The sequence below is a fragment of the Triticum aestivum genome, chromosome 3A (assembly GCF_018294505.1).
Source record: "Triticum aestivum cultivar Chinese Spring chromosome 3A, IWGSC CS RefSeq v2.1, whole genome shotgun sequence".
NCBI classification, from domain to species: Eukaryota; Viridiplantae; Streptophyta; class Magnoliopsida; order Poales; family Poaceae; genus Triticum; species Triticum aestivum.
In genome coordinates, this window is record NC_057800.1 from 462,165,873 (window position 1) to 462,186,631 (window position 20,759).

The 20,759-nt window shown below is 46.4% G+C and overlaps 1 long non-coding RNA gene across 5 annotated transcripts; it reads right to left on the reverse strand.

Annotated features, from left to right (window-relative positions):
• Positions 1-12,407: 12,407 nt before the first annotated feature.
• LOC123061652 (uncharacterized) lies at positions 12,408-20,074 on the reverse strand. 5 transcript variants are annotated; one of them, XR_006429193.1, is made up of 5 exons: positions 19,706-20,074; positions 19,494-19,605; positions 18,280-18,405; positions 15,124-17,827; positions 12,408-15,017 (listed from the first exon to the last, which is right to left on the reverse strand). It is a non-coding gene; the product is annotated as an uncharacterized lncRNA (long non-coding RNA). The 5 variants fall into 5 exon arrangements; XR_006429194.1 differs by having other exon boundaries at positions 15,124-17,940; XR_006429196.1 differs by having other exon boundaries at positions 12,408-12,910; positions 14,304-15,017; positions 15,124-18,405.
• Positions 20,075-20,759: the final 685 nt, after the last annotated feature.

The following is a 20,759-nucleotide window of genomic DNA, read 5'->3' on the forward strand; positions in this document are numbered from 1 at the left end:
CAGAAGGTTTCCATGCAAAGATGTCCCGATTCTCATGGATGAACTCGATGAGCGCGCTTTCCTATTTGGGATCCAGGTTAGCGCTGATGCTGAACTGTTTGGATGAATCGCCAGGAACAAAGTCAACCATCTTAGTGTCTCTAGCCGATTTGAACTTCAATGTTGGATCATGTTCTGTAGTTGGCTTTTTTAAAGAGGTCATGTCTGCCGGATCAACTTGCTCCTTATAGAATTTTAGCTCCTCCCTAGCACAAACCGACTCAGCATAAGCCGCATCACCTTCTTCACACTCCAAAGCAATCTTTCTACTTCCATGTTACTGTGATAGTCCCTTTATGACCTGGAATTTTAAGCTGTAGATAAACATAACATGGCCTTGCCATAAACTTAGCATAAACCGGCCGCCCAAACAAGGCGTGGTACGGACTTTTGATCTTTACCACCTCAAATGTCAATGTTTCTGACCTTGAATCATAGTCATCTCCAAAAGCTACCTCCAAAGCTATCTTGCCAACAGGATATGCAGACTTACCAGGCACCACACCATGAAAGACCGTATTTGACGGTTTAAGATCCTTATCTGTCAACCCCATACGGTGGAATGTATCATAATACAAAATATTGATACTACTTCCCCCATCCATGAGCACTTTAGTGAACTTGTATCCCCCAACTTGAGGGGCTACCACCAGGGCCAAATGACCTGGATTATCAACCTGGGGTGGGTGATCATCTCTACTCCACAAAATAGGTTGCTCAGACCAGCGTAAATACTGAGGTACTGCCGGCTCAACAGAGTTTACTGCCCTTTTGTGAAGCTTCTGATCATGTTTGCACAAACTAGTAGTGAAGACATGATATTGCCCGCTGTTTAGCTGTTTGGGATTGCTCTGATAACCCGACTGCTACTGCTGCTGACTCCCCTGATGGTTGTAACCTCCCTGGTTGCCTTGGTGCCCTTGATTGACGTGTCTGGTTTGGTTGCCTGGAAACCCTGAACGGAACCACTACCTCCGTAACCCGGCCCATGGAAACCTCCTCCTGACCCGCCGGGCGGGCCGTTGTCATATTGGAACATATTGGAATTCTTGAAATCCGGCATGATATAACAGTCCTTCCAAAGATGTGATGTTGGCTTCTCCTTCGATCCATGCTTTGGACAGGGCTGATTTAACAAGCGCTCCAAATTGTTGCCTGAACCGCCGCCCCTCTGGGGCTGCTTGCCCTTACGGCGCTGGCCATTCTCCTGTGCGTTGGTATTTGCAACAAAGTCCAAGCTACTGTCGGCCTTGCGCTTACCACCGTTTCCATGCCCTGCCGGATTATGCTATTGACCTTTGGCATTGCCGTTCTTCTTACCTTTCTCCGGTTTGTCCTCCACTGAATTTGGATCCTTGGTATTATCCGAATCGGCGTATTTAACCAAAGCAGCCATGAGTGTTGACATATCATTGTAGTGACATTTGAGCCTTCCCAATTTCTGCTTTAGCGGTTTGAAACGACAATTGCCCTCTAATGTTAACACTGCAGTGTCTGCATTGATACGATCTGATGAATGCAAAATTGCTGAGAACCATTTGACCCAATGGATCATGGACTCCCCTTCCTCTTGGACACAAGCGGCCAGATCCACGATTGACATCGGTTGCTTACACGTATCCTTGAAGTTTTGGATAAACCGGTGCTTCAATTCGGCCCATGATCCAACAGAGTTGGTCGACAAGCTCTTCAACCAAGTGCGAGCTGTCCCTTCCAACATCATGGTGAAATATTTAGCACACACTGCCTCATCCACATCTAACATCTCCATTTCCATCTCATAGCTCGCCACCCACGCCTCTGGTTGCAAATTGGCGGTGTAATTTGGTACCTTACGAGGTCCCTTGAAATCCTTGGGCAGTCTCACATTACGCAAAGCGGGGGTTAAACACGGCACCCCTAAGGAACTGAACATCACTCCTGGCTCCATGGAGGCCGTGGGGTGAACCGGAGTATGTTGTCGTGCTTCGTGTCGAGCTGCCAACTCGGCCTCCCGACGTGCGCGGCCATGGTCCACAACATCTTGCGCATTAGCGCCTCCCCCGGCCGGGTTGTTCCCTCATGGTGAAATTCGGCGACGTGCACTACTGGACACGGCTGGTTCGTCCTCCACGTGTCTGCTATAACTCCAGCTTGGACGGGGAGTGGAATGAATCCTCTCACGACTATGTGAATATGCCTGCTATTGATTTAGTGTTGTTTGAAGGAGATCCCTGGCCCGACGTGCTTCCACTGCAACTGGTGACTCGCCGTCGATTGGGAGGGACGCCAGGCGTGAAGCGGCGGCCACAATGTTGTCCAACGGGTTGGAATAATGCCCGGGCGGCGTTGATACATACTGTGGCACAACGTTGTTCTGGCGAGGCGGGTCCGTCGTGCATGGCTGAACCGGCGCTCCTGTTCCCGGCGCCCCCACCCAGTTTAGTGTGGGTTGGTTACCAGCCCCTGCTCCTGGTGTGTTGAAAAGATTCTGCGGCTCATAAACCGACGGGAGACGTGATCGATACCTTCTTCTCATGACTTCCTCTGAAGCATTCTGATCCAGTCTAATCCGGTAGGCCTGTGCTTCCAATTCAGCCCGCTCTGTAGCCATCCTAGCATTCTCTGTTGCCAGGTCCGCTTTAGCCTGGGCTATTTGATCTTTTACCTTTGCAATCTCCGCATTGTGCTGATCCCTGGCCGCTGCATCCACCTCCACGGCCATCAACGTTGCCAAAGCGTCAAACAAATCAGACAAGACTTGGGCCGGAGGCGGTGTCGAGCTTCCTGCCCCTGCTGGTGTGGTCGTCGTTGAACCGGAGAGCATTGCTGCGGCGGTAGATGAATGAGGCGCCGATTGTGTGCCGGCCATGAAGATGGCGGCCCGGTTTGGTAGATCGGGGGAATCCGGAATACTGTTGCCCTCGGATCCTCCCTCAATCCGGCCGTCCTGCAACTGGTAAAGTGATTCGGTCTCTCCAGAAGACTCATCATCAGAACAGACCACGGTCTCTCCATCGGACACCGGTCCGTCCTTGTACCTCGATCCATGGATGACACCCACGAAAACATGCCTTGCCTCCGGCTGAACCGGCGAAGAACTTGCACGCCGAGCCATTTCAACGATGTCGGTATAGATGTCCGGCTCGGGGGCCGGTTCGCCGATCTTGCCGATGAAGACGTGAATCCCACCAAAGGGGACCCGGTACCCGTATTCGATTGAATCGGCCTCGGGACCCCATCCTGCGTTGTCGATGTAGAGCTTGCCGCGACGACTCTTCATCATCCGGCCCATAGCATATCCCTTAAGTCCATCGAAGCTGCCCTTCAAGAACTCAAAACCATCGTGCGATAGCCCCACGGTGGGCGCCAACTGTCGTGGGTTTGTCACGGCAGACGTCCTTGTGGAAGGACTTAGTCGTGGAGCCATCGCTACGGGTTAGCTTTAAGGGGTTAAACCGGATAAAGGGACACGGGGAATTTTATACTAGTTCAGCCCCTTCAAGGAAGGTAAAAGCCTACGTCTAGTTGTGATTGGTATTGCTAGGGTTTCGACGGCCAGGGAGCGAATCCGCTTTGTCTGGCTCTCGAGTTGTTGTCTGTTGTCCTGAACCGCTGCCGGGTCATCCCCTTATATACATGGGTGGCGCCCGTCGATTTACAGAGTCCCGAGACCGGCTCATAAACGTGTCTGGTTCGGTCTCCACTCTTTCTATCTTACAATACAAGTTTCATACAAATGTCTGTTCACGGCTACGGGCCTTAAACCGGTTCTGGGCCCTGGACCTTTCCTCTTCTGTCTACATGGGCTTCAAGCATAATCAACTACGGATGAAGTTAACCCGGCCTTTCCTGGCCGGTTTACGCCCAGTAGTAATATCCCCGACAATATTGTTTATGAGGAAAGATTCTTGCAGGAATTCTCTGTGCTCCAGTGTAGATGTAAGTACCTGTTGTATATCACTATATTTTTACATCAGCATGTATTTTGTTAATTGGCGTGAATCCAACATTTATCTGATCTAAATTTAGTTGTAGCAAAATGTATGATTAAAGGCCATAATGTTGATTTTTGCAAGGAAAACTGCCTGGTAGTTTTGCATCCTGAGTTGCATGAGTGTACTATCTCATATCAGTGGGTTTGAATACTTTGGTTCTGCAGTGGGTTTTTCAGTGTGTTTTTTTTACTGTGTTGTCCTGTCGTATCCCTAGCTCTTACATTATACTCCCTCCATCTGGATTAAATGTCATAGAAATGGATAAAACTGGATGTATCTAGAACTGAAATACGCCTAGACCCATCCATTTATTTCCGGATGGAGGGAATACATGTCAATATGTCATGCCTTTCTATTCTTCAGTACCTATTCCATCTCTATTGTAGCATGTTTTATAACTGAATCACCATTCTTCTATATAAGGCATGCAAGGGGAATACGGCTATGTTAGAATCTGAAGGGTTACAAACCAGGTCTTTGCAAAAGATCCAAACGCCAGGAGATAATAAACCAACTCCATTTTTCATAGATACTGCTCCAGCACAGAGAAACCCAACTCCCACTGATAATAAGCAGATTCCAGTGGCCAAAGAACTAGTCCGCTCCAGTCCAGCAAAAGAATGTCAACTCCATTCTAAGAAGCGTGTGCGTATCCTCGCATCATGAAATTTTATAGCATTCTGATCATATTTTCTATATGTTTCTTACCCATCTCTCTTTTAGAAAATAAGGTTAAACGATACAAGATTTCCTCCATTGGGATCGTATTCAAGGAAAATATCTTGCGGGAATTCTCTGTGCTCCAATGCTGATGTAAGTACCTGTTGTATATCACTATATTTTTACATCAGCATGTATTTTGTTAATCGGCGTGAATCTAACCTTTATCTGATCTAAAATTAGTTGTAGCAAAATGTTAAAGGCGCCAATGTTGATTTTTGTAAGGGAAACTGTCTGGTAGTTTTGCATACTGAGCTGCATGAATGTACTATCTCATATCACGCACATTACTGAATTGTAGTGCTTCTCTGGTTGCCCATTCATTCATTGTGTCAATGTTGCTTTCGTATTACCTTACCTGGCTGATGATAGTTGTGCCATATTGTGTTAATTTGGTGTAGGCTAGTTGCCCAAACGTTCGTTGTGTCAATGTTGCTTCCCTATTATCTGACTTGACCAATGATAGCAATGCTAGTGTGTTAATTTTGTGCAGGCTGCTGAAGACAAACTCTGAAAATAGCAAGGCAACCCCATTGTTTCTTTCCAGTAAATCTAGGCCAGATAATATGGCAATAACTCATGATTAATCTGTTTGGTTCCCGTCCTAATTTATGTTATGATGCAGTGGTCGAGACACTCTCCACTATCAATAATACAAGCCTGCCAAAATCGTCATCTGAATCTGTTCAGTATCCTCTGTCTCGAATGCAACGGAATAAATGTATGTTTGTGAACCAATTAATGGCTGAAGCAATGATGGAAATGGTGGATGAATCAGAGGTGCGGTGTCGTGCGACACAACAACTGATCAATGTTTCTAGAGACAGTGTAGCAAAGCAGCAAGAACTTGCCCACATGATTATGGGCGTCATCTGTGCTGAGGTTGCAGATTGTGACGTTGTAGATGGTTAGGTTCTGCTCATTTATTTGCACTAGCACAAATCTTTGATTGCCCGGTGGATGTAATTTCCTGTAATATATGCTGGATGTGCAACGTTATTCCCTGTATGTCGTACCTTTGCTTGATCGGTTTTGATCCTATGCATAATTGCTCGTCGTAATGGGCTCAAATGATCTAATTTGGCCTAAAGACATGAACGAACTTTAGTGGGCCCATTAAGTTAATAGGCCGTTACTAGGCCGAAAGTTAATGGTCGGCCCTCTTACCTCCCGGGTCATTAACAGGTCGTTACTAAGTTTGGGCTACATATGGCCCAACTATACTGTAGGCCTTTAGCAGGCCGAAAGAGACAGCGGGCTTGTACTGGACCATGAAGAGCATGGGCCACTAAGAGGCCGAAAGTCATGTCGTATTGTAAATGGCCCAACTGTGTTGTGGGCATTTAGCAGGCCGAAAGAGAAACCGGGCTGGTATTGGACCATGAAGGGCATGGGCCGTTAAAAGGCCAAAACTAAGGTCCGACTACAAATGGCCCAACTCATTTATGGTCTGTTAATAGGTAGAAAGGCACACAGGGCCGGGAATTGGCCCAACACTTAAATGGGTCGCTAAAAGGCCAAAACTCAGGTCCGACTACAAATGGCCCAACTGATTTATGGGCCGCAACAGGCTGAAAGTGACACCGGGCCAGAAATTGGACCAACACTTAAATGGCCCGCTAAAAGGCTGAAACTCAGGTCCGACTACAAATGGCCCATAAGATTTACGTGCCGTCAACAGGCTAAAAGACACACCGGGCCGGAAATTAGCCCAACATTTAAATGGGTCGCTAAAAGGCCGAAAGATGTACATCCTGAAAATTGGCCCATCCATTAAATGGGCCGGCTGAAATCTCATCGGGCCGATATTTAGCCCAAATATATAGCGGGCTGTTAACGGGCGCGAACTGACGATGGGCTGCAATGGTGTCAAATCTTTAACGGGCCGTTGACGGGCCGAATTGGCACATCTCGTATGGGCCGTGGGCTTAAATGGACCTGACACGAGTAGGCCTTATATGGGCCGGCCTGCTAATTTTTACTGGGCCGGCCTTTTTCACTGGAATGGGCCACTGTTGGCCCGTGCCACATGTCGACCTATCATAGGCGCCTCCTGTCCAATGAGTGGATGACATCTGTCCCAATAGTGAGGCAACACGTGTTTCCTTCGGCCAATCAGAATTTTACACGTGGAAATTTCCCATTGGTCAGGGCTGTTAACGGGTTATCGGATCCAAAATCTGACCCGATAGCTTAACGGCGTTCCGTTACGGTGGATGCCACGTGTCGGTCACCCTTGACGAAAGCACTTCTGTGACGCACGATTTATCGTCATGGAAGTGGACACTTCCGTGATGATAATTTTGGTAATGTCATGGAACACTTCTACGACAGCGCAGGTATGACTATCTTGATTCTGTCATAAAATCGTCACGGATGTACATGCATGACAAAAAACGCGACCTACTGTGACAAACACGTATCATCACGAAAGTGTATTTTTTTTGTAGTGCGCCGCGGAGGCGATCTTGGGCTGTGAGCTGACTGGACGGTGTCCGCCATCACGGACCGGTTGTGGATCCTGTTGCGCGACTGAGAAATGGCTAAGTTTTGTTCCCCCGCCGCCGGAAGCAATGCTCGGATTTGCATCAAACCTCTACCAGCCTCTAAACGGGATGGCTAAATTGACTCTGCTATGTGGGTTGCGGCTGCAAGATTCTGGACTGGTGTGTGATATACCTGAGGTTCAGGCGGAAACAATTGTCGATTCCGTTGACTGGATTCGGGGATCTGCCGACGAGCACGTTCGTTAAGTGAATGTTGGAGATTCTCCAGACATGCGCGCTCAACCAAGGTGGCGAGGCACGTAGTCTCCAAGGCCCAAGCCTCGTAGGTTTCCCCGATGATGGGGGTGTGGAGGGCCTCCACGTTGTGATGATGCAGCTCTTCCCTCTGCTCCGAAGTGAGGGCTTCGGGTGATACTCGTCATGGCCGCGAGACTAACCTCCACCACCATCACCGTCGCCACTACGACGGAAACCAGGCGGGCTGCACGGCGTGTCGACCACCAGGACCTCTGCCGCCGGGTTGCTGCTCCCGCACTCGGACAGAGTCTCGGCGGAATCAGTCGACAGGTTGAATAGTCCGTAAATAGATTCATCTGGCTCGATTTCCATGACTTGTGGGCTGGCCGACTGCCGAGCCACCGCATGTTTCACCCAGCGTTGAGGCTGCGATCGACCAGATCTCTTACAACGGCGTACAGCTGGAAGGGTGGATGACACGGGAACCGACCGATACTGGGTCGACGGCTGCCGTAGGAGGACGCCGCAGGCACTCGCATTGAAGTGCGCCGCCCCGCGAACGGGAAGGGCCTCGACGTCGAGGGGGGCCTCTTGTAACCAGGCGGAGTCGTCGGCGATGAAGACAAACGCGCCAAGTCGGATCTCGTGTCCCAAAGCCAAACCACCGCCAGAAACCATGTTGAAGATCGGAAAAAATGCAACCTCACCGGAAGTCGCTAAGACACCCGCCCCAAGGTGGGCGCCAACTGTCGTGGGAGTAAGTCTAACAATAGAATAGGGGTACGTAGGAGGAGGCAAGGTCCTAGCTACGGTGAGGTTGTGCACGCATGATTTACGAGTTTAGGCCCTTCTTGGAGGAAGTAATAGCCCTACGTCTCGGTGCCCAAAGGCTTGGTCGACTGGATTATGCGTGAGAGTTACAGGGGGTGCGAACCCTTGTGCCAGAGGAGGGGTGGCTTATATAGAGTGCGCCAGGACCCCAGCCGTCGCCCGTTACACAGGGTTCAATGTACATTAAGACAGGGCGTTACTGATAACGCCAGCTATAAAGAGATATAAATGATCTTAAAGACTGCGGAGTGAACGCCTGACTGTTGTCGTCCTGAGTGGCTTTTAGATCTTCTGTACTCTGAGTGGTTTCTTGTATGGTCGAGTGACTTCTTCTTGGTCGAATGGAATTGGGGTATCCGAGTGAGATAATTGGTCGAGTGGATTGCACTCCAAGGTTACTTCAGTCGATATACTTGGTTGTACTTTGAACGTTCTTGACTCTAGGGTAGTGACCTTGGGTAGGGCGTCTAGGTCAGGCCTAGCAAGAACCGTTCTTACCTACACATCAAAACCACAACGGTGATTTATCAAGTTTGTTGTTTTAACCTTTAACAAGGACCGACCGCAGTCAAATTCGATTCAACCAAAGTTGGAGAAACGGACACCCGCCAGCCACCTTTATACAAAACTAGTTGCATGTCTGTCGGTGGAACCGGTCTCATGAACGTGGCCATGTAAGGTTGGTCAGGGCCGCTTCATCCAACAATACCGCTGAATCAAAATAAGACATTGGTGGTAAGCAGTATGACGATCACCACCCACAACTCTTTGTGTTCTACTCGTGCATATCATCTACGCATAGACCTGGCTCGGATGCCACTGTTGGGAAACGTAGCATGCAATTTCAAAATTTTCCTACGCTCACGCAAGATCTATCTAGAAGATGCACAACAACAAGAGGGGGAGAGCATCTTCATACCCTTGAAGATCGCAAAGCGGAAGCGTTTATCAACGTGGTTGATGTAGTCATACACCTTCACGATCCGTCCCGATCAAGTACCGAACGTACGGCACCTCCGCGTTCAGCACACGTTCAGCTCGATGATGTCCTCGCCTTCTTGATCCAGCAAGACGGGCGAAGTAGTAGATGAGTTCCGGCAGCATGACCGTGTGGTGACGGTTGGTGATGAAGAACAATCTCTGCAGGGCTTCGCCAAGCACTACAGAAACTAGATGGAGGATAAACTAGAGGTGACAGGGTTGTCGGCACACGGCATGGTGAATCTTGATGTGTCTTGGGTGCTAGCCCTGCCCCTCTATTTATATTTTGAGCCTTGGGGTCAAAACTTGGAGTAAAAGCCTCCTCAAAGTCGGTTTTGCCCGAAAGGTAAGAGTCCTTCTCGGACTCCAGGGCTAGACGCCAGGGTTCCCGGCGTCTACCCCCTAGACGCCAGGGTTCCTGGCGTCTAGCCTCTGGTCTCTGCAAAACTTCCTTTTGCACTTTCCAAAAGCCTCGTGGGCTTTCCCCTTTGGCCCAAATAAAGTGTTCTCGTACCCAAACATTTCGGGAAACATCCGGAACCCCTTCCGGTGAATTCTGGAACCCTTCCGGAGACCAAACACTATTATCCCATATAGCAACCTTTACCTTCGGACCATTCCGGAGCTCCTCGTCATGTTTGTGATCTCATCCGGGACTCCGAACAACATTCGGTCACCAACATACATAACTCATATAAAACTATATCGTCAATGAACGTTAAGCGTGCGGAACCTACGGGTTCAAGAACTATGTAGACATGACCGAGACACCTCTCGGTCAATAACCAATAGCGGAATCTGGATGCCCATATTGGCTCCTACATATTCTACGAAGATCTTTATCGGTCGAACCTTTATGACAATATACGTAATTCCCTTTGTCCATTGGTATGTTACTCGCCCGAGATTCGATCGCCAGTATCTTCATACCTAGTTCAATCTTGTTACTGACAAGTCTCTTTACTCGTGCCGTAATACATTACCTTATGACTAACTCATTAGTCACTTTGCTTGCAAGGCTTCTTATGATGTGCATTACCGAGAGGGCCCAGAGATACCTCTCCAATACTCGGAGTGACAAATCCTAATCTCGGTCTATGCCAACCCAACAAACACCTTCGGAGATACCTGTAGAGCATCTTTATAATCACCCAGTTACGTTGTGATGTTTGATAGCACACATGGTATTCCTCCGGTATCCGGGAGTTGCATAATCTCATAGTCAAAGGACTATGTATATGAAATGAAGAAAGCAATAGAAATAAAACTGAACGTTCAATATGCCAAGCTAACGGATGGGTCTTGTCCATCACATCATTCTCCTAATGATGTAATCCCGTTCATCAAATGACAACACATGTCCATGGTTAGGAAACTTAACCATCTTTGATTAACGAGCTAGTCTATTAGAGGCTCACTAGGGACACGGTGTTTTGTCTATGTATCCACACATGTATCAAGTTTCCGGTTAATACAATTCTAGCATGAATAATAAATATTTATCATGATATAAGGAAATATAAAATAACAACTTTATTATTGCCTCTAGGGCATATTTCCTTCATCGTCTGGGCAGGTCGGCGATGGAGGAACGTGGAAGGGGTCGTTTTCATCGGCCGGCAGTGACGGTGGGGTTGGCGGGATGGGCAGCCGAAAGTCGATGGAGCGGGTCACATGGATAGTCATGTAAGAATGAATCAATCAACAAGTTAAGCAAGAAGAGGCAAAACTTACGATCTCCATGGATGCCGCGTCCAATGGCTACATTGCCTCCAGCCGATCAACCGCTTACAAAACTTGGTGACGGTGGTCTGGATGGTGTACCATCAATATGCTAATGACTTCACATTGCATTCATTGATGATGTGCATGTCGTAAGGCACATTGTGCTTTCGTGCGTGAAACGAACCATACACGCGCTGCCAGAAGAACCCTCTTCGTCTCCAGCCAATGAAATCTGCGGATAAGGCCAACCATGCATCGCTCAACAACTCATCCTCCATGCTCGAGTACCCCTCCATCCTTCATACTCTAAAAAAACGACATATTTTTTTAAAAAAAAGGTCAATGGCACTTGACCACCTGCCATGTGTGGTGTCCGCCATGGACGTCCAAGATAGGGGGCGGAGGGTACATGGCTGCGGACGAATCCTGGGTGGACGACACCGTAGTACAAGGCGAGCGGGCATGTGGATGGTGGTTGCAGTCGTCCAGCAATGACTGGGTGTCGGCCGAAGAGGTACATCAGCAGGGTACATGGCTGCGGACGAATCCTGGGTGGATGACACTGTAGTACAAGGCGAGTGGGCGTGTGGATGGTGGTTGCAGTCGTCCAGCAATGACTAGGTGTCGGCCGAAGAGGTACATCAGCAGCATCGGAGGAGGGCACAGATGCAAAGTAAAGGGGAGCAAGGGCGGAGTGGAAGAGAATGGGCCCGGGAGGGGGATTTGAGTGGGCCGCGTTGGATGTTAAAACACGTCCGGACCACACGGTCTAAACGGATTAGGACGGTTTGAAAGTCCGTTTTGGAGATGCCCTAATCAGGCTATGCTTGCAAAACAAAGCTGGATATTACTCACAAATCCGAACTCCTTATGTGCTTTAGATTTGATCTATTCGTCTATTCTATTTTGCTAGTCCGCATGATTAGTTTAGTTTCTATTTGGATTAAATCTTGTACTCTGTCTGATCCAAAATAGTGCCCTGGCTTTAGTTTAGCTTTAGTTCAAATTTGAACTAAAGCCATAATATTTTTTTTTTGGATCGGAGGGAGTAGTAATTTCCTCATATATTCAACAGCCTACACCAGCCGATCCGTGATGATCACTGTCCTGGAGTCTGCAAGCCGTCAATGGTCTAACAGGGACCAAGGGTATTGGGTATCCCTTGAACCCGTCAATGGTCCATGATAAACTGGGAACAGACAAGTCATAAAAACATGATACACCGAAGCAACTAATTTGATCGGTTCAGTATCTCTAGTGGCAGCATTGTTGGTTCAGTATCTCTAGTGGCAGCAACTATCACCTGCATATATAACACAATGATGAAGAACTTGGCAGTATATTATTATTAAAAAGCAGAATGGAAATATAATAGTGCTCACTTTATGTATGTGCGCGAAAGAAAAAAAAACCTGGTCTTCTGTTCGTCGAGCACTACAAGTGTGCATATCTTGCCACAAACATCCTTACAGCTTACAATTTGTTTTGGTCAAAGATAGTTATGTTTTCTTCAAAAGAGGAAGACCCCCGGCCTCTGCATCTGGGCAATGCATGCAGCCATTTTATTAATTATTCACAAAAGACCTTACAAAGTAATACAACAGTAAGACTGAAACCACCGTCTAGACAACATCTGTCGCTACTCCTATCCAGTTGATGAAGGGATGCTGATCTAGGCCTAATACCAAACAAACCTCGCAGCCAAACCTAACATCTAAGACCTGAGACCCCAACCAAGCCACCTGCCGGGTATGGGGCACCCATCGGTCCGGCGCACACTCAGAGGCCGCCGCCACCAACCGCCACCAATCCATCTTCAGAGCTACTGACGCATTAACCTTGCCAGGTCTAGCTGCCGTCGACGCCACCACGACGCCAAACAACGCCGCCATCCTGCACTCGTCCATCAACACACGCCCAGCAGCGTGAAATATTGGAAACGACATGTTTAGCTATATAAATTATGTGGGAAAACAAAAAAGCTGAATCAAATGCAGACAGCAATGTGGAAAGAATCTTCACATCATGCAAGATACTAAAAGAAAAAACTATGGGGAAATGTAGGCTTTCCCCAACACAAAGTGTTGTTTGCAGAATCAAATGCAGGCAGCAATGTAAAACTTACATCTCCTAAACATCTCTTTTGCGCTGAACCAACATAGGAACTATCAGCCTTTCTATACTTCTAAAGTAGACTGGCTAGCCATGAGCACTTGATAACATCAGACTTGGATGAATGAAAATCAAACGACATATCTCATTTCAAAAATATTTACTACTTCATCAACGAATTACTGGTGATATTGATTTCAATACCGGATAAACAAAAAACATGAACCAACACATATAAAAAGCATGCAAGATCTTACGGTTCAGTTTCTCAAATGATGTGTATCAGGAAGCTACATAAAATATGTGTGTTAAGAATCTCGCGATGATCTGGAGAGGAGGGCATGCAGCAAAACCTGAACAATAGAAAATATCCTGTGAAGGATCCTAGCCTTTAGGCTTTAGCCCTCAAGGCTAGCTGCCACTGATTCATAAAGCTTCTATGTAAATTCGGCCTGCGTACCCAAGGAAAATATTCTTTGCCCAGCCTGACGGATAACCAAATTACAAAGAGCTATATGATCATTGAATATTAAATATGAAGCAAGTTATTTGAAGAAATGTTAAATTAAGAAATACGCAGATCTGAAAGTAATGAATTCATTGCAACTTCGATTTTTTTTAAGTTATAGTTTGTCTTTGTTGTTCAGCATGACAACCCCTAGTGGTAGGTTTTACCCTCACAAAAGGATATGCTTATCAGTGAGTAACTGTAAGCATCATGCTGTAATCACATCTTATAATTTCCTTTGTATTCAATCGGGGTTTGAATTCCCATATGACTTTGCTGTTGCAGTTCATCCAGAATCGTAGAATCCAGTGTGGTCTGTAGCAAGGTATGCACACACTAGACTGGCCAGTGAGTATAATGTGCTTTCTCTTCCCCGCAGAATATATTTCTTCACTGAGTTTCTTAATACATTTTTTGGGGTATCTAAACCAATACATGCCATTTCAGCTCCTAAATTTGAACGTGGATTTGCGCCCATAAGGTGTTTCCAGTTTCAATTACTTGAGTTTATGGTCTTCACTTACTTACCGTCAAATCATTCTTCAGTAGCAAGTCTTATTATCCTATAGGAAGATTCATGAATCATGCTTTTCTGCTGCTTGTGAGTGAACAAAACTTTATATGTAACTATAAGAGGATGGAACTCGCAAGAACATCAAAGCGTACCTTCACTTTTCGAGCAATACAAGTGATCTTTCATTGTCAAGTTGTGCATGTATGTTGCCAGAGAATTCTGACTATTTTTCATCACTGGTCTGACTCTGACATATGAACAGCACTCCTATCATTTATGGTAAGTTGTTACTTTTTGATCAGCTACAAATAGCAAAAAGAGCATCTTATTAGGAGATGAACCAAGCCTAGAAATTTGCACTCTTAACAACTTACTAAGCACTAAACTACTTCTGCAAGCAATTCTCCAGAGTGTTCAGATAACTAACACTGGCATTTCACTTGCAAGGATGCAGTACTATGATCGATTTTTCTGTTCTACTGATAAATCTTACTTAATTTGCCTGCTGGTCACCTAAATCAGTATTCTGGTGCATAAGTGAATGATTTGTTGTTGCAGCAGACTATTTTCTATCCCTTATAACTATTGGTTGTTTCACCAAAAACAATCGTTCAAGCATTTTAGTCCACAAACTAAACAAGCGGAGCATTCATAGAGGATACAGAAAATCTCAGAGACTTGATGAGTGCTTGGGAACACCGGTGTGCTTCAAGAAGCAAGCAGCCAATGTCGGATAACCTCATCACCGACATCTCCAGCCTAGCCTGTTCCTCATTGAGGCCCTCACTGGGATGTGTGCATGCACTGAGTTCTCTAGGAGGAAAGAAACATGCATAACACTTGCTCTGTATGATGCAGAATAAAGACTGCAAAAAAGAAGAGTGTCACAGTTTCAATACAAAATTATTCCGTGAAGTAGCTAAATGTAAAATGCATATGTATCTGATGCCACAACCAAGTGTGCGAGTATACCTGAAACTGTGTCTGAATAATAGCTCGACAGTGCCAAGAAACTTGCTTTGTTCGATGCAGAGTTAATACTGCAAAAAGAAAGATCAGGGTGGCAACCTTCACAGCCAGGTTGAACTCCTATTTGTCAACGATTCAGCCACAACATCTTTCTCGATCCACCTTTTAATTTACCACCAAACTATCGAAGATTGCAAGCAGAAGAGGGTCAGTTCACAAGTCACATGAGAAGTCTGAAATCCCAGCATCTAACAGAAAATGTTTTGCTACTGGACATGGAAGAATAAATCATCAAAAGACTCAATTATCAAAATTGACAACTTCTATCTCCTTGCTATCATCTCTTGGTCAACTTTTATTTGGCCAGAATGCTCTTGTAGTAACTAAACAAAGATTGGTATTGATCTTCAAAGGATCTTTAGAAACACATAATGACCAATGAAACCAAAAGGCGAACATACCATGATACAGAGCATGAACTTTAATAGCACATACTGCAACAAAATATATGTACATGTCAACTCTTGTGTTTAGTAACCATGACCTCGAATCAGTGCAGAGCTAGTGCCATTTTCAGAACCAACTTCCAATGTTTCAATTTGCTAGATCTCAAGTTCAAAGCAAAACGAACCTAATATAATTTCCGTAACCAAGTTTGGTTTCTGTTCACATTGTGCATCTGCCTCTACTTGTGGTCATAAGCCATTGATGATCTACATTGCCAAGTACAATTCATAATTTTCTTACAATGTAGAAGCATCGGAAAAAAATGATCAGCTTTGAGGTTTGGTTTATATAATGACACGACTTGTGTATCAGACAATGTGTATTTACCTAGAAATAAAATTGTTTCCAAATACATGTTTGTAAACTAAGTGATAAGTGATTCATGCTTTTCAGTTTCATATATCCTCCTGCTTATCAACAACAAAGGCACACCAATCTTTTACAGAGATACAACATATTACTGTACTTTACACAGTTACAATGGCCAGATCAAAAGATACCAACATGAGTACCTCTGAAGTGCACTTTTTAATCATCTTTTAAAATTTCTCATGACATTTTACTGAATAATGTCACCAGATGGATTTTGTATAGAAAAATACAATAGTGTTTCTATAGGCTGTGATTTTATTTTCTACCTTTAGGTATCTACTTCTAAATTTATGTTACTCTGTAATTTACCAAAAAATCCCTATAAATAAACCAGGTATTCATAATTAAAAAGGCCCAAGCATGAAAAAATGCCAGGTATTTGATGCATAAGCATTTGCCAATTACTTTTTTTAGATGATTGGCCAACAAATTCACATCATAGAATAGAATGTAGCAACGGAATAAAGGAAACCGTGTTGGTATCTATCTTAATTACTGCAGAACCTTTCACTAAATATATCTAGTTTACAACGCATCCTATAAATAAACCAAGCATACTGCATATATAAAAAAAACAGATATAAGAAAATTGTTAAAGGTTGAGGGCAACTTCCGAACCACTGTACTGATCAACATTTGTGAGCACGATGGAAAACATCCTGGCTATAAAATGAACCATCTATCTAATAGCCTAGCCACTTTGGTGAACATGTGATGCACAATTAACGAACATGGAACAACAGCAGAACAAGTAACATATCACGAAATGTGTAGTGTAAAAAATAGCTGCTAAATCATGTTTTGCACCAGCATCATAATAAGTGAATGCTTTCTTTGGCAACTGATTGTAAATCCGTAATGCCTCTGCATAAAAGCAACTAAACAGGGGATGATTTAGTTGCCAAGAAATAAATTCTTTACATTTTAACAGAATGTAAATTGTACTCCCTCCGTCCCGAAAAACATGTCGCAGGCGTAGATCATTGCCAATTTTATAAAAAAGCCCTCGTAGTTTCAAAACAATCACAAACAAGTCCCTCCACCCCCGTCGTCTTCCTCCGCCGTCGCCCGTGCGTCTCCAGGGGCCGGCGCCGCCAAGCTGCGTGATTGCCGCCCACCAGGAAGTGTTCCGCCTCCGTCACCACGTACCTTCAACGCCGCCGCCGTCGCCAAGTACTTGCTCCGCCGCCGCCGCCCAGACCTGCGCCGCCGCGATCCCCTCCGGCGGCGATTACCTGCGGGTGTCGCTGGAATTTGCCACCACGATCTGGTGGAGCAGGAGCTCCCTCTCATCATACTCGAGCTCCCGCAAGTCCTCCTCGTGCTCCCGCGAGTCCACCTTGAGCTGCCTCCCGTGCGCCACCGCGATCCAACTACGGGCATTGTCGGAGCTGGCCTCCACGATCCGTCGTGGACAGCAGCTCGCACGCGTCCTCCGTGGTCTCCCGTGAGTCCTCGTCGAGCTCCCACGCGCCGCCGTGGTGCTCCTTCTCTGCCTGCATGCCCGCCTGTGGTGCTAGCCCGTGCTGCTGCATCTTGTTTCTCCTCTGTTTCTCCCCTGCCGCCGGTGGAGCTCCCGTGCTGCTCCTGCTCCTCTTCCCGTGTTGATGCTACTGCTCCTCTGCCTGTGCTGCTGTTGCTGATTCGTGTTGATGCTACTGCTCCTCTGTTGTTGCTGTTGACTGCCGCCGTGACTGCTGCTGCTGGTGCTATTTGCCCTCTGAAGAAGGTACTCCATCAGAGTACTGCTAGCTTAAGAAGGTACACCATCAGATGAAGTGTTTGCTTCCTTTGTGCATGGTTCTTTCCAAAATGTGGGAAAAACTAACTGAAAAAAGCATGCATGAGCAAAAATATGAGAGCACATACAGAAAAATTGCACACTTCCATGTCTTACAGATACCGCCATTGGAGCTGAATTAATCGAACTGAGCAAGTTTCCTGTATGAGCAAAAATACTAAGCATTCCACCTTACGGCTCACAGCCAATTTGATAATGCATGCGTGGAAATAAACACTTCTGACAGATTACTTAAACACACAACAGCGTCTGAATTAGGATGCATGACTAAACATCTCACCAGGTAAATGTTCAGTAGCTAAATGTGTTGTAGTTTTGGAGATGGCTGTACTTTTAATGAGGTAAAATGTTCCTATTTAGACAATAATAACACTACAAAGTAGCTAGATGATCTCGCCTACTGGTAAATGCATGCTTATATTTTTCTTAAATAGAAAAGAACAGATTAGATAGAACAAATAGAGCAGTTGTTATCATACCATCTCTTCAGTTCTTTACTGCAGCCAATTGATTGGAATGTGCTGTAGTTTCAGTTAACTGACAACAACAATTCTGCAAAAATAGAGTTTACTGAATTCTTTGTGTTGCCGCCAGAGCTCATGTTCCTAAGCAAGGAAGAAGGTAAAATTCAGTTAAAATGTCAGGTTTCAGTTAATCTATACTCCAAACTGTTAATCAAAAAGAGACCCTTGTATGGAGTTAACTGAACCAAATTTCAAGCTGAGACTAGTTCACTGAAACCTGGGCAAACCATTTAAAATGATTTATCAATTAAACAACTTTAAAAAAAAAGTTACAGTAGACCAGGACTCAAGCTGAGACTAGTTCACTGAAAAGAAAGGAAAATGCACAAGATCAATAGTCAAGCTGAGACTAGTTTCTGATTTACTCATGATTGAAAATGTCTAAGTGCTTTGGTTTACAACTAATTAGGAGGCCCACACTACTATCCTGGAAGATGCAGCTATTACTCATTTCACAGTAGGTTGACAATATGCAAATGATTTCCTAGGAGTTTCAGACCTGCTATGTGTGTCTGAATACATGTGTGTCTGAATCATGTGTCCAAGTCAGTCACAAGCACAAGCAGGTCATGTGTATTAAGTGTGCACTGAATCATGTGTTTACTGAATTTTAAACTTGCTAGCAATAAGCTTGCATTACACTTTATAGTCAGATCAGGAGCCAAGCTCTAAAACTGGACTTTTAACTGACTTTTAAACTGAATTTTTACTCCAAAATAAGAGTACCATGCCTGCTTAACTGAATTTTTAACATAATCTCTAAGTGTAGGAGTACTGAATTTTTACAGTAGATTTACACTGATTTTCCAACTCAAGCAGTATCCATTCACTTATTTTGATTTTCCAACTCAATTTTACCATGCCTGCTTAACTGTATTTTTAACATAATCTCTCTCTTGGCCTAGGAGTACTGAATTTTTGAATCAATTTCTACACAACAATACTGAATTGGGGAAAAGAATGAGAGGAGCCCAACATTTTTACTCACATTGTGGAGTAACTTTCACTCACATTCACTAAAATTCACAAGTTGACAACACACTTTACAAAAGCACATCTCAGTTTACAGGAGTACATCTCACATTCACTAAAATTCAGTAGACAAAGAATAAGTGGTTCAGAGAATACGCACATTCAGTAAAGATGAAGTAGAGAAGAGAGGTTCATACCCAGGTTGTAGGCGTTGGTGACAGAGATGGCCCAGGCTGAAGATTAAGTAAACAAGATTGCATGGAGAAGACGCACAAATCTGCGCTGCGTGTGCGTTGTTGCTCTCCTGACCTGCACAAATTGGGAACAACACCATCTTGAGCTTCTAGGAAGCGACAATTTGGAGGATTCTGCGTGCTCCTGCTCCTGCACGAACTGAACCCAACCGAACCTGGAAGGACGAGAGCAGAGGAGGTGGCGGTGCGGTGGATGAGGAACTTGCTCTCCTCGACGATTTGGTCGGCGATTTGGTGAGGAAGATCTCGTCGTCGCTGAACCGCGCCGTCCCCCGAGCAGAAGCTCGCGCCGTCGAGGTTGACATCGCCGTTGGGAGCCAGCAGGGCATCTCATCGTCCGCCGCGGTGGCGTTGGCGGAGCAGGAGGCAGCTGCGGCGAGGGAGCGGGGGAGCAGGGGATTTCCCCCCTGCCGCGGTGTCGTAGGCGTGGGTCTTCCACCACAGAAACAACAAAGAAGCCACCGCCGTTGTATTCCTAGTGGAGCTGTCTCATCGCCGCCGCCGTCGTCTTCCACGCTCGCAAATTGTTAGTATGTATATTGTACGTATTGTAACACATCCATTATATATAATGAGATAAGTCACCCTAGGTTATGTTGCTTCCGCTTCCAAACCCTAATACCCGCACCGCCGCCGCAGCCGCCGCCGCCTTCACCGCCGCCATGTCGAGCGCCGCCACCACCGCTTCCACTGCTGCGGGGTTCCTCCCGGCCTCTCTTGCGGCTCTGCTCAACCTCCCGCTCGATGACGTCGTCGTTCCGGCTCCGATCGGGACCAGGAGCATCGGCTCCGTCTACTCCACGCCGCCGGCGCCCTCGCTTGGGCGCGACCTCGTGGTCCACACCGCGGCGCCGCCGTCCGCTGCGGACTCCGCGGGCGTCGTCCCGCCGCTCCTGCCGCAAGCGGATCACACCGCCCCGCTGGCGGGGTTGGCGGCGTCCGCCCCGGCCGCGGGCCTTGCGGCGTCCGCCCCGGCCGCGGGCCTTGCGGCGTCCGACCCGGCCGCGAGCTTTGCGGCGTCCGTCCTGGCTGCGGTCCCGCCTCCTCCCGCATCGGCTTCGGTGCCTCCGGCTGCCTCCGTGGTGTTTGCACCCCAGGCAGCCCCCTCGATGGGATCGTCTTCGCCGCCGCCGTTTCACTTCGATCATCTCATCACCATCAAGCTCTCCGCCGACAACTACATCTTCTGGCGTGCGCAGGTTCTCCCGC